A 14,956-nucleotide genomic window follows, 5' to 3' on the forward strand; every position below is an offset into this window, starting at 1 on the left:
GCTTCTACTGAGATGCCTTAAACAGCTATGACATGAGAATTCATGTTCCTTCTGTGTACTACACTTGGTATTGCCAAGCTGTTTGAGTTGGAACTAACCACCTTAAAAAGAATATACTCCACCACCTGCAGAGTCATTTCTGACCAGACACTTGCCAGGCATGGCAGGTCAGGGAGTGTCAGACCCCAGGAGCGTGAGAAGATGCTGGCCCTGGACCTCTGTCTGCTGAGAGGTCGGCTGCCCGCGCGTGCTACAGCTGTGCCTGCGCCGGCACACAGCCTGCAATGAGCATCACCGGCCGCAGCCAGTGAGCCACACTGGAGGCAAATGCTCTGCTTAATTGGTCTCAGCTGGAGACTGAGACCTGTGTATGTCAGCATGTTTAAGAAAGCGGGTCTACAGGAGAGAAGACACCAGAGTAACCAATTAAAGAAAAAAACCCGATTTCCCTTCCCCCTCTTTCCCAGCCCTAAGCCCTGGAAGTTTGTTTCATTTTTAAGAAGGAGTGTTTCTCACTGTTGATGAAATCAGCTTGAGAATAAAGTTTTGCTATTGGTATTTCCACGTCTAGTACTGACAGCATTTTTGGACATAGATACAGAGACCTGGTTAAATCAAGTCAAGGTTTGCACTTTTATTTCTTCTTTTTTGTTGTGTTTTTTTTCCTTAAAAAGAGGAAAGAAGTGACACCAGGAAACTCTTCGTCCAGTTTAAATCCAAGTTTATTAGCCTGTAAAAGTCTGTTTCCACACAGTAATCATAAGAAATGAATGAATGTTTATGCAGCATAGCATAAAAATATACGGAGTCAGCCATAGGTTGGGAGTTTATGATTGCTCACAAAAATTAATCAGCAGATCACATGGCATTGCATCAGAAAGGCAAATCAGTCCTCAGAATGCAAACAATCAGGATAAAAAGGTAAAACAAGTAAGAGCAAAGCATCAGAAAGCAATAATTAGTTCACTGTTCCTAATGTGGGTGACAAATTTTCCTAGATCAAGTTATTTGCTCACTAATTCTCCAAAAACAGGTTGAAAGCCAGTTGTAATAATTTTGTATTAAACTCGGGCAACATATCAGCTGCTCAAATTCACTATCAATCTCTAGGTATAACCATTAAAATGTAGGCACATAAGAGACTAGGTATACTCAGTAGCCTAGCTCCTTCTCCCACAGCCTGGTGGCCACTGACACTCACAGCTAGAAATCAAAAGCTAATGCGAGACATGTGGGTCAAGATGTTCTAGTCCTTGTCTGGACATGTAAAACCTTCTCTCTTCTTAAAAACCTCCAGCGTGCTACAGGTTCCTCAAGTGTGGGGAGGTTCACCTCTTTGCTGGGCACAGCAAACCTGACCCCTGCATGGGAAGGGGTGCTGGAGACCTGGCATAAACTTGTGTGTATCACACGGACCAGGGAGAGGGCAGTGGGAACATCCCCCCCGGGTCCTGTTTGCTTTAGTGTTGATGTTCTGTAGGGTTGTGTCCAATTGCCAAGCTGATGTACAGACTTTGCTCACAAGCTACATCCATGCAGAGAAGACCCCTGTTAGGAGATTCGGGCAAGCACCAGGAGTTTCTGACCTAGATTAACTATTCTCTCTTTCCACAGGAAAATGTCTAGCCAAAAAGAAATGTATTTCTTCTAATGCTTTGGGCTTTCCTGAAGAAGTGCAGAGGGTTAGTGTTATTAACTCCATAAAGAGAGCAGACTTGAAGGAGCAAAGGGAAAAAGGTGCTTTCTTTCCAAATGTAGGATGCTTATGCACATCATAAACCAAGCTAGGGAGATCTACACCAAGTAATTAATCCAGGCTCTGGCTGACATCATGACACCTGCAGATCTTTCTAGCAGAATTCTGCTGAATTATTTTCTATCAAAGATCCGTCCTTGACTCTGCAAGTCAAGGGCCCATCCAGGCCAATGAACCCCCAGTCACAGCATCTTCTGCTATAGGGCAGCCATATTACACTACAAAGTACCTTCAGAGTTGGTTGGGAAATTAACCCATTAAGGCTAATTTCTAAAACCCGATTTTCAGGAATGGGCGGTAGCATGACAAATTCTTCCTGCTTATTACATTAATAATAATGTGACAATCCTTTAATATCTGAGAACTCAGAAGAGCAGTGAAAATCTTCCAGAACATCACAGCTTCTTTAGTTAATCTAGATCCTTGTCTTGCAAGAATAACATTTTGCTACCTGCATTTCCTTCATTCTGCCCTCCTTGGGCAAAACTGCTCTGCTGAAGCACCCAGTGACCCAGCCGAGCATGTCCACCCTAAAAACCAAGCGGCAAACCAAGACAAACCTACAGTGGGAGCAGATCCTGACATCTTCGCTGACATGGCACTTCATCTTCCTTCCTTCAGATAGTTCCAGTGGTATAAAACACCATTGTATGTTCTGCAGTTTTTACTGAGAAGAAGAATTTCTTTCCTTTATAGATTTTGGGGCCATCTATACATGCTCAGTACACACTGGTGACTGTGTAGATCCTTGCAGTGAAGTAAGACCAAACTTACAACTAACTCACCTATATAATATTCTCCAATTCCACGAGCTATCTGGTAAAGCCCATGGGAACATAGGGAGGACTGGAGCCTCCCAGAAGGCACACTGCCCTGTATCACTAGACCATTCATAATTTCAGACTTGTTCCTTGGAAATATATAGAGAGGACTGACACAGCTAGTGGCAAAACCAAATTGAGCCCAACACAGCCTACAAGAATTGAGTTTCCACACAAAGGTGTATTTTCCTTCCTTTAATAGGCTCAGTAATAAGTTTGTCAGTTTTGGCTTTGAAGAATTACCTGCTTCTTGTACGGGTTTTTATTTTTAGTTGCTTGGTTTTGTTGTTTTTTCTGTTTTTTTTTTTAATTAAAAAAGCTATAAAAAACTAGAGGTAGTTTTAAACTGCAAGGTTCATATCTAGGGCGAGTATTTCTTTGGAGCTGAGGCATGTTTTTCATTCAGACTAGTATAAAACAATACTTGAGGGGGAAAAATGTTGAAAGAGAAAGCATTAAAAGAATAGGAACTCAGAGACCTCTTCCTGCTTCCAAATCGACCGTCTCATGAAATGAGTGTATTTCCTCCCTGTGAATTCTATATTTAATCCAGAGAGATCACTGAGTATGCCTGAGCAACCTGGCAGCCCTTTTCCTCCTCTTCAAACAGACCTCAAGATTCACTCTTGTCTAATGAGCGGTCTACGTCTCCCAAGAACATATATCCTTATGGATTTCGATGAGAGCAGACAGGATCAGTGGAAAATCCACTTCTGTTCCTTTTTCTTTTGTTGCTTTCTTTAAAAAACAAAAGGATACACCAAGGCTCCCCCTGGAAAATCAGCTGGCATTGAAAGCATCTCACAGACTAAAGGACCTACCTCATTTTCCAAACTCATTCAAAATTCTGGTTTGGCATCTAAGAGCAGACTTTCTGTTGATTAAAGGAATATTCCCAGAAAAATGACATTCCAAATTTCACCAAAATCAGATGACGTGCTGCCAGCACTGTCATGAACTTTCACACCTATCTGAAGTTGCTTCAATGCTGGCAAGTAGTATGGGGGGAAAAAAATGTCAAGAGGAAAACATTTACTTAGCTATGTAGAGTTTTTGAGACAGGTAGAGAACTGAACTTTGAACTAAGAAGCAGTAAAACGAAAAGGAAGATAATATTGTCATTCTCTCACAAACCACATTCGTAATTCCAAATACTCCAACAGCAACAGGATCACCTATCCTCAGGACTACTGTTCGTTGCAAGAGCTACAGATGAGATTTCACGTTTGCATGCTTCTCCCTACAAAGCTAACTGCTAATTTATCACACCACCCTCACTAGTCCACTCTTTATACAACACAGGTCTGCATTAATGGGTTTAAGGCTGTTCTGTAATCAGTCTTGCTCCTACTTCACTAATCTTTCATAGCCTCAAAATCTCAAAGTAACATTCCTAGTCAAAAAAAGCCAGTATTTTTCTCTGCTATTTTAAAAAATCCAGAGTACGATGTTACCTTCAGTTATACAACTTATGGGGTTTCCATCCATTGCCAATTGAGAAGGAATAATCTCTGTGGCTATTGTACCATCACTTCATAAGCATTCATTCCCATATGCAAGACTGAGGTCAGCATTTGGACCTTCTTGCTCATTTTGAGGGTTCTTTTGTAAAAGAGGTTTTCTTTGTTTAAGATCCCACAAACAGGACCTGTTTATGGAAAAAGAGAGATATTTTGAATACTAAAGTCCTTTATTCAACAACACAGAAATATCACAAAAACAACTTTACTGGGCAAATTGAATGTTTTTATACAGTTTTGTACATGCCCCATAAGTGATTATTTTTTCATAAATACACTGTTTTCCAAAACTGTTTTTTTCCATAATTGCACAAGCATACATACACCTTACACAAATATCTATTAGAAAATTTAATAGATAACTGCACAGTTCAGAAATAGGAGAACACTGTGAAAGGAGTACATTTCTGTGGCCCATGTTTCTGAAAATACCCTCCTAGTTCCCTGCAATTGTGAAAATGGAGTACTTTCTAACATAGGAGCTGTCTTTTGTTCACTAAGAATACAGTAGAGCTCAGCGTGAAACTGCCAAATTTAATAAAAACAAAATCTGAAACATTTAGCTGTTACATGAGAACCCACTGTTTGATATCACTATGCATCTAACCATGATCAAAGACCCACTACTGCTTTTTGCTGAATGCATTCGACCCTGAATGGTATGTTCATTTAACTACTTTCTTTCTTTATTATTTGATTACAGATATAGCCCATTTAAAGACTTTACATTCTTCAACATTAACTGTAGGACTTACATACCAGGGGGTCTGTACAAAAGGGAGTATTTTCCCTCATAGGGAGGGTCTGTTATTAATTGACAGAATGGGTATGTGTGCCTCCCTTTCAAGCTTACCATTTTTCATAAGTTTATCTGGGGTATGCCAAAAATGCTTCCACTAGACTTAGCGCTCACACCTAGAAGACAGAAAGAGTTCTGCTTTGTTTTTGCCCACACCCTTTTTTTTTTTTACTTTTCACTGTGAGAATGAAGAACGGAGAAGAATACAAATTTTCACACTGGAAAACAGCATTGGACCTTGTGAAAAGCACAAATCTGGTAATTAGAACTTGACAATAATCGATTGACAAATATGTATATAAATGGGGACGGGTGGGTAGGGCAGTGGGGAGAGACAGGCCAGAAAATGAATTTCCTTCTTCAAACATCACTAATTAAAATGCTCTATGCACACTACATCATATAAATACTGTTTCAGCAGAATCTAAAAACCTGATGGTGCAAAGGAACAACATCCGAAACAAAAACCATATGGGTAAATCAAAGAAAAATCACCTCTCATTCATTTTCAATAATTAACAGGTATGCTTGTTTGTGTGTTTAACAATTTTGAATTGACATGTAAAACACCACGATTACAATATACAGATCCATCAGTTCTTTAAAACAAAACAACAAAACAAAAAAAGGAACCACAAGAAGACATGCAACATTAGGGTATTAGACAGTAAGTACATTGCTAGGAGTATCTTTGTACACCTAATGTAGCCTGAACTTAACTTTGCCTCTGCTGCTGTAAGAGCAGTAAGAGTTTCCCAAAGAGCAAGGCAAGCTTACCAGCCAGATGTGCAAATAAGGCTTCAGTTTCTAAATCAATGAGCACTTTGGTAGAGAAGACCTTGTAGAACTCGTATTGGTCTAGTGATCAGTAACAGAGGCCCCTAACCAAAAAGTCTCCAACACAAAAAAAAAATCCATACACAGCTGCCATACAAACAGACACAAAAGCTCATTGAATGGGCATTGGATGAGTATTCAACTGAGGATCTTTTACAACCTGTAAGAGGGGCACCATGATAGAAGCATTTTAAGTGTGACATTCCACCTCTGAAGCCATGTATGTGACGTCATACGACGCAAGGACACAGACACGTGCATTGGCCCTAAGTTGAGGATGCAGGTGTAAGCCCAGCCCAACCATGCCCCTCCAGTTACCCTGGGTCACCCATGCTCTGCCTGGTCCTCCTGACACACACATGTGACCTCAAGAGGTTTCTCCTCCTCCATCCCTTGGTCTTTACTTTCTGGCTGTTCCCAATGCCTGCCAGCCCTGGGGGCTCCCTCACTTGCCAAAGCTGGCTTCTTCCCCACCTGCACAGGTCCCACACTGTAGCATTCCCAACTCAACCCCCCGTGCTTCACCAGCTATGTGTGACCAGGGGCCAAAGGCTGATGTACTTAGCAAAACCTGGAGAAAGTCCTGAAACAGTAGGAGATTAGTATGTGCTGTGCAACATTAACTGGTTATTCCCATGCCCAGCACCTTGTCTGTGAAACTACTGGTACAAGTCTCATCTTGTATAAAATTATCAGTCTATCAAATACATGGCACAACAGCATTCACTTACTTTGATGGCATAGCCTTCTCACTCATGAGTGGTATGACAAAGCCAAGCAATAAAAAGTGATGATCAATTGATAATAAATATCCCTAAGTAAAGAATCCTCCATTTTTTTTACAGCATGTCAACTATATCCCTCTGTGCGCTGCCTTTCCACAGAGTAGACATTTCTTCCACACTGCTGGAACAGGAAGAAGAACGGCAAAGCATTTTTGTGGGGGCCTAAGGGACCAGTCATTCAGCAAAGTCGAGATCAGTGGACCAAAAAACATGTGGGGAGAAGTGGTCTTTTTTGAAAAGCATTTTAAAAAAAATTTCATTTTTATACTGCAAAAATATCCAGGCTCTCAAATGAGCACAAGTGCAAGTGAGACCTAAACCAGTCCAACTGTCAAAACTCACTTAACCGTGAAGAGCTCCACCTGAACCAAAAACATGGCATTCCACTTTATAAAATATTTACTCCATTGACTGAAAATGTTACTTAAGATCTCAGAGGTGAAGGGTAATTAAGCTGAGTCATCATTTTTCCTAAGGTCTCATACTCTGTTTTGCATCCTAGAACAACCTTTATTTAGATGACTAGTTTTGCACATCCACCTATGCCGGGCACTCCAGCTCAGAGCACAGTGAAAAACGAGTCAGACACCAGACAGCATTTTTGGAGAGATACCCCTCTGTAAGCTCCTTTGGAAGCAATGCAAGTGCACAAACCACTATTCTAATATAGTGCTTGAAAGATTAATTTTAAGTGTTACATCTTCCCCTCTCACAGCACCACAACGGAAGGTAATTGCTAGATGCATCGCAATCTTTTTATCTTGGAAAACTTGGCATCAAGTCTCTATGGAAGGATGCATGGTAAAACAGCACTGCCGTTGCTGCTGCTGCTGCTAAACAACTAGCAAAATAATAGTTAAAGCTAGAATTTATTGCTCCGGATTTAATTCGCAGAACCACACTGTTGTGTACAAACCGTTTATCTCCATTGATGCTCAGACATGATTGTCTCCTTGTGTCTAAACACACAAAATACAAGCGGCTATCTGTACAGTTTACAGTACTGAAACACATATATTTGAAAATGAAGTATAGATATGTTACTTTTCAAAGATACATGACTTTATAGCAGGGGTTTACCCAAACTTTTTTTTTTTTACAGCCACTTTAAAAATAGACAACAACTTCACTAGTATAGCTAAGTTACATCAAAGAAAGAATTGGTGTACTGAATGTGAAGAAGCTGGCCAATTCCCCAGGCTCCCAGATTTTTGTCTTTTGCTTTTGAGGAAACCCCTATACATAAATGAAAATAGTATCTGAGTATATTCTTCAATGGTGGACTAAGCAGTTTCTTAAAACAAGACTTTAGCTTGCCATTCACTTCGGACTGCCTTGAAAATAAGATACACTACTGCTTAAAAGAACCATCGGAATGCTTCAGCGCTGGGAACAGGTGTTCTCTAAAAAAAAAGCAAGAAAACAAGTTAAGCTTTCTTTTGTGGCATTGGCATACTCGAGTTCTAGTTGTTCTTTTCCTTTACATTTTAGGCATACTTTCACTTATCTAGGAACAACATGATGCCTCCCATTGCTTGACAATTAATAGAAACATCCTTCTCCAAACAGACACGCAATACATCATACTCAGTGTGTCACACACCTAACATGCTGTCTTCTCCTTAGTTCATTAACAAGGTAGTCATGAAAACATTGCGAGAAAAAATATCTGGAAAACAGACAGTGCTTCTAGAATAACCACGGAGTTGTACAATGGTTTCTCCCTTGCTCTGGCATACTGGGCATGCAGTTACGGCTTGGAGGGTTTGTGGGTTAAACAGACACTTTGGCAAGACCATGCTCATGGAAGGGGAATAGCAGAGGCACTGCTCTGTCACTCTGAAAGCATTCTGTGTCTTCAGACACCTTAGGAGGAGAGGATGGCATTTTCAAACCTCAGGCCGGTCACCTTTCCACATTCAGGTTGCAATGCAGAAAGAACTTAAAACATATCTGTGACTTCATTCCAGTGAGGGAATCCCCCTGCTGACTTGGGGGGTGCTGCCCAGAATGGCTCTGTCCTTCTTTCACACACATGCAGGACCTTGGCTTACACAGAAACAGCCTACTTGCAGAGCTGCTACCCCACTCCTTCCCTCACCTGCTGCACCCTGAAAATGATATCCACTTGCATCTGGGTGCCTCCGTACACATTTGAGTACATTTGAGCACATTTGAGCAAATTCCCTTCACAGCTTTAAAGCACAACCTACATGAGAGGCTGAGGGGCTGAGCCTGCAAGGACTGTGTCATTTCTGTGAGGTACTTCTTGTCCTCAATTTCCTTCAATCGAAATGAAAGAACCCTTGAACCCATGCATCTCAACCTGCATGTCTCCCCTCCAGAACCAATGACTGCACTGTCCAGGGAGGGGAGAGAGGGCCCAAACATGACCCTGTATCAGTCTGTCCCAGCTCACAAGTATTTGTTTCATTAAGAACAGTAGTGTTATATCTGAAAAAAATTCTCCTAAAAGCAAAACTCTGTAAATTTGCAAAGAAGTACTTGCAATAAAAAAGTTCCCATGGATGTTGCTGGTGCCACATTTAAGTACCATGTCTCTTTTTGAAAGAATTCTTTCATTTTTGTTTCAGGGAAGACCTTTTAAATGTTTTCCTAGTTTTTCCATAAAAATCCAACAAATTATGGACCCCGCAGTGTACAATGTGCATTGTACTTGGTGCCAGAATATTACTTTCTGAATTCCAGGGAACTGCTCATTAGTAAGGCAAGTATTTTTTGTTGAATAATTAGCCCAGTTTGTGATAGCCAGGCTCAAGCAGTACACAGCTTCTCTTTTTGTAAAACCCATATGAAAGGGGAGGTGTTATTGTTAAGTTTATTGCTTGCGTACATGGAAATACCAGAGATCAAAATAATTCTGCTGTATTATCAGAACTCTGACCTGCTGTCAATTCAATATCCACTCCTCCTCCACAAGTGTTACATTTTAATAAATCATCCGAAAATTAACTTCCAAGGACAATGAGCTGGTGTGCTGAATACAGTCACCCTGACTAGTGTGAGTTCTCTTTGTGTCGGTGGTCCAAATGTAGGAATTGCTCATATTCATCTTTACCAGTCCTTGTTCTGCCCGTTTATGTGAAGTGAACATGAGCACAAGTAGTGACAGAGCACAGCAGCCCTCGCACCCAGGTACACCGAGGAGAGCTAATGCAATTGCTAGACCATCCACATCGGTCTGTGTGGGCTGTAAGATGGCTGCTGAGAGCGAGGTATACAGATTTATAATTTATAAAGAGCTTGGCTGCAGAAGAGGCTGGAGTTCGGAATGGCAGGAAACAATCGTACGACTAAATTGACCTCAAAAGAACAGTCGAACATGCAAACATATTAAACTCAATAGATTGTCTTCACTTGAAAACTAAATGTAATATTTCACTGTGAGTCCATCTGCCTGAACACAAAACCACAGCTAGACAGAGAGATTTAAAGACATAGTGACTGAGACAGCCTTTATTTATTTTCTTGCCACATCAGGTTGAGTTACTGTCAGACGTTGTCATATCAGCTGGAAGTAAAGATGTAACGTCTGATTAAAAGGTCATTCAGACCTTTAAATACACAGAATAGTATTTTTGAAGGGCAAGGCTGGGGTTTAATATGTGTGTTTTTGAAAAAATGCAAGATAAGGAATTTTTGCATCCGTGTACCAAGTTCTAATTAAAGATATACATTTACAATTAAATATCCATTGTGCTAGCTACTGATTTGGGAATGAATTACTAATCCACCCTTAAACAAAAAAAAAAGGAAATCTTTTAAAACGGAATAGCTGGATCAAGTTAAATCTAAACCAATATATGCAATGAAATCCATAGATTTCACCACTCAAGGTTATTTCCAGACAGAGAGAGACCCTGCAGCCCATTTGGAGGTTTAGCACACCAACACAAAAGTTTAAGTGCAATGACCCTCTACTGCTTAGCTATATAAATCCGGCGGTCCCAGCTGGGGAATCAAACTCTGGGCAAGATTACAGCGCATTTCTGGACCTCAGTGACCTGAGTGACAGGAAGGACAGATCCCCCTGGAAGCCCAGGGAGGGGTGGTGAGGAGCAGAACCAGAGTTAATCAGCACGGTCTTGCTGTAAAAGCCTTCACTGCTCGTGCCAGTGCCAGTGCTGACGAACAGCAGGCTTGCTCTCAGGAGGATGCTCAGAAACCTGCTGCCCTGGCTTCTCCAAGCAGGTAATGCCATAAAGCATGGCTCTGGAGAGGATTTCTCCCTACACAAACCCGGAATGGAATGTCCTCCACACTTTCAAACTTTCTATTCTGCTCCCTATGTACCAGCTTTCATTGCAAAAGAAGTATCTCGAGTATTTGAAATTTGAAAATCTAATTATTGCCTAGAAAAATGAGCTTCATATAGGGAACCAAGCTACATTTTTGGAGGAGGAGGTAAAAAGCAGACAACAGAAACCAACAGAAAATCTCCTCAATTAAGCAGAAATGGAAAAATGATTCCTACGTATCTGTACTGGATGCCCCACAGGGAAATGTAAAAGCAGGCCCTTACTATATGCAACACATGGAAACAGCATGCTGGCAGGAACTGTAAATTCCTCACCAAAGTCTGGTTCAACACCTGTATTTTCACAGCAAAAGCACTCATTAAAGAATGATGCCTCCCACTGCCCACTGGGGTGACCGACTGACGGAGCAAGGCATGGGATGCCAGACAGTGGGATTTGCTCATCCAAGGCCCGCCTGCTTGCCCAGCCCAGCCCTTGGTGAGCTCAAGCTTACCGCACTTGCCAGAGAATCCTCTCTCCTAGGATCTCTGAGTCTCATAGCCACCTGAAAGATGTGACACAGAGACAAGGAATCAGGAAAGTTGGCTGCACCTGGCTTGGGCTGCTGCTGCTGCTTAGGATGCAAGAAAAATTCAGAGCTACCTAACCAAGACTCACTGTAAGTCGCCTGTATTACTGTTTTCTGCAAGGCTAAGGAATCATTTGAGTTGAGGTGAACCACATTCAGAAATAAAATAGAATAATAAAACATATCAGAGCACGACATGATTATGACCTAATACTTTACCAATGTTAAAATATGTTGCATTATGTAAGAATCCTTTGATGTTTGATCCATGAGCAAAAATCCTGCTCTCCTTGAAGTAAACTCACATGTTCGCTACAGCAAATTATTAGCCAGATGTGGCACTCCTCATTCCTCTTGAGGAGCCCTAGAAACAAACCAGCTCAACAGAGGAGTACCCTTCAGGGAGTATACGGCAACTGAGGTATGTCCAACAAAATCTGGGCTACCTGGTGGTCTTTACAGAGACCGACACAACCACAGAAATAGACAGCACCTTAACGAATCCCAAATTCACATGGCAAATTAAATGAAACTGATGAATTTCCCAAAGCAGCAGGACTGGTGCTAGCAACACAGGGAAAACTGATCTCACCAAGATCTGCAGAGAACCCAACATGAGCTTCTCAAGCTGGAGGACAATCCCTTCTAGAAATCCCTTCTGCAAGAGGAACAGTTTGGCCCAGTAAGTTATATACAGATATATATATATATGTATGTGTGTCTATGTATATCCCAATATATCTATATCTATTGAGAGAGAGATATATGATCAGATATTGAGAAATCTGGTGCTCTGTGGTGGCCAAAACTATTCAGCTGGAAAGTCCTGGCCCCTGCATGAAATGCAATTTGAATCAATCAGCAGCCCAGGCCAGCAAACACTGACCACCACTGGCCATAAACCAGTGCCTGTATGCATTTCTTACACTGTGTGAATGCAGGCTATGCACCTCATCAGTCTCACAGAGCCCACATGACCACCAGCAGGAAAGCAAACTGGCCTTTACTTCACGTCACACCTTGTATTTCTAGTGCCACAAGCTAATTCAGGTGTCAGACGGTCACCCTGGAAATGACATCAGCATTGCTCAGACAAAAACAGTGCGGACTCTGGTGCAAATTCAAAACTCACTTTCCATCCCCCATTTCACTCTCTGGAAAGACCCTTCCCCAGACAAGAGCTGGGCTCAGGGCACACACATGGTGGTACAGACACAGTCTCATTGCTGGAATGGAGCTGTGTCACATTGTGATGCACTAAAGCCCAGCAGAGGGATGCAATCTCCTGACCTACAGAGCACTGTAAGATCATAGAATGGTTTAGATTAGAAGGGCCCTTACAGATCACCCCCAACTCACCTGCCATGGGCAGGGACACCATCCACTATACCAGGTTGCTCAGATCCCCATCCAACTTGGCTTTGAACACTGCCAGGGATGGGGCATCCACAGCTTCTCTGGGCAACCTGTTCCAGTGCCTCATCACCCTCACTATAAGGTGTTTCTTTCTAATATCTAATCTAAACCTACCTTCTTTCAGTTTAAAGCCATTTCTCCTTTTCCTACCACTATTAAGAGGGACTAAAAAGTCCCTCTCCAGCTTTCTTGTAGGCTCCCTCTAGATACTGGAAGGAACACCATCTCCTGAACCACAGAGCATCAGCATCCCCTGATGACACACAGGAAGGCGGTTGGAAGATGCCATCTCTCCTGCACCAGCCTGCTCTGCCACTGTTGAATGCAGTCTGGACAGCATCTCCACTCCTTCCTTACTTGCCTAAATACTAAGCCACCCTGAGAGGAAAGCAGCCTTTCAAAGCATCTGCAGCCCACTTTGTTCCGCTCATAAATATACATTACCTACAGCAATGACTGTGGGGAAAACCTCATGATGCTCAGATTCAGCTCACAGAGTCTCCTTGAATGTTTTTCTTCAGGCAAGGAGGCTTGGGGGCAAGAAAGTAGTGTGTGAACTGCATCCCCTGGAAATGCAGAAGGAAAAAGCAGAACCCAGCATGTGGCACGTTTCTCCCAGCTGCTCCGCTGCCTGTCCTGGAGGAATGCCAGCAGACCCACCACGCTGACCCGGCACCGAGGGGGCCAGCTGCGGCTGCAGGAGGATGAGTGGATGAGGCTTTGGCACATGTGCACACCAGCTGGCACAGGAGAGCTGCGTGCAGGAATAGCCCTTGCCTCAAACTCCTGGCATCCTCCCACCCAGCCACAGGCCCACAGGACGGATGTGCTGCCCCAGCTCTGGACGAGGTGTGAAACAGTCCACGAAGCTGCCGCTCCCCACAGCTGCCAAAATCCCTGGCTGCCCACCAACGCTGTGCTCCTGCTTGCTGTACGTGTTATCAGGCAGTAACAGATGTCCTCTAATAACAAGCTTATGATTGGACTTAGCAGATAAAAAGGGACATGTATGCTGGGTCAGAAGCTTGGTGGTGAGCTTTCTTCCACAGCCCACCTTAAAATATCTCTCCCCATACCTGAGCTACTGGCCTGTCTCCCTTCATACCAGGGATGAGATTTAACATTTATTTTAAAAGTCAGCTTTATTTGCTCTGAGAGGACACGCATCTGCGTGCTGCCAGTTATTTTTCCACTTGTGCTGCATATCTCTCAGGCTGTATTTGAGACAAACCAGATTTAGAACATACCAGATTAGGAAAACTCATTTGACTTTCTCTGCCGCCAGCTCCACCGAGTGAAAAGTAAACCTTTGCCACAGGACATCACAAGTAGAAATTTTAAACATGTACTCCTAAATCAGGGTCACGGTTTGAAAACCCAGCTCTTCTCAAATAGCTCAGAGGTAACCTCAGGAGATTTCAGTGGAATCAGCTGGGGAATAAAGGATTTGTGCCAATGGCCACGGAGACCTGCCACTGTACAGCCAGATCCTGCCACTTGGACTTGACATCAGCAGCAGGCCATAGCTCCCCAGCCAAATCAATAGGATTAGTCAGAGGAGTAATGGGTTTCTCCACAGGATAAAAAAGGAGCAAAGGTGTCTCTCATTTACATTCACTGCTCACCACAGTTTATTTTATATATTAACTATTTTTCCATTATATAGATGAGACTGAATTTGGGGGAATGGGGTCTTGATCTGAAAAAATGCGTAATGGCATTGGGGAAAACAGATGGCAACTACAGATAGAAATCATAAGGAATCCAAACTAATGCTATCAAAGAAGAAACAGCTCAGTCCCAGGAACTGTTAGTGATGGAGCCCCTGGAGCTCCTCACTCTGCCGGCGAGCATCACCTAAAGCTCTAAGGAGAGCAGCTCACATGCTCCACCACGGGCCTTATCACCCCCAGGGGTCAGCTCGAGTCACTAAGCACTGCGACGGTGCGCAGAGGGTACCAGCACACGGATGCAGGCAGAGCTCTGGAAAGGAACACATCTCCTCTGCCCATCCCCTCCCAGGTTGGGAGTAACTGGCTGCAGACGCCTTCCAGCACACTCCCTCCCTTGTGTCAGCGCAGCTCTTTTGGCCAGCAAGCCGAGGGACAGAGCCAAGTCTCCACCTCCGCCGTCTCGCTCGCTCCCGAGGGGAGCAGCCGGCTTGGACGCCGGCG

At 43.0% G+C, this 14,956-nt stretch overlaps 1 long non-coding RNA gene across 1 annotated transcript in view; it reads right to left on the minus strand.

Moving 5' to 3' along the window:
- Positions 1-704: 704 nt before the first annotated feature.
- The window catches only part of LOC108447297, a 25,226-nt gene continuing 10,974 nt past the window's right edge, over positions 705-14,956 (minus strand). The window contains exon 2 of the long non-coding RNA XR_001862777.1: positions 705-11,342. This is a non-coding gene — a long non-coding RNA (uncharacterized LOC108447297). The remainder of the gene's footprint in view (positions 11,343-14,956) is intronic.

This window comes from Corvus brachyrhynchos, unplaced genomic scaffold (genome assembly GCF_000691975.1).
Source record: "Corvus brachyrhynchos isolate BGI_N302 unplaced genomic scaffold, ASM69197v1 scaffold175, whole genome shotgun sequence".
In the NCBI taxonomy this organism is placed as follows: domain Eukaryota; kingdom Metazoa; phylum Chordata; class Aves; order Passeriformes; family Corvidae; genus Corvus; species Corvus brachyrhynchos.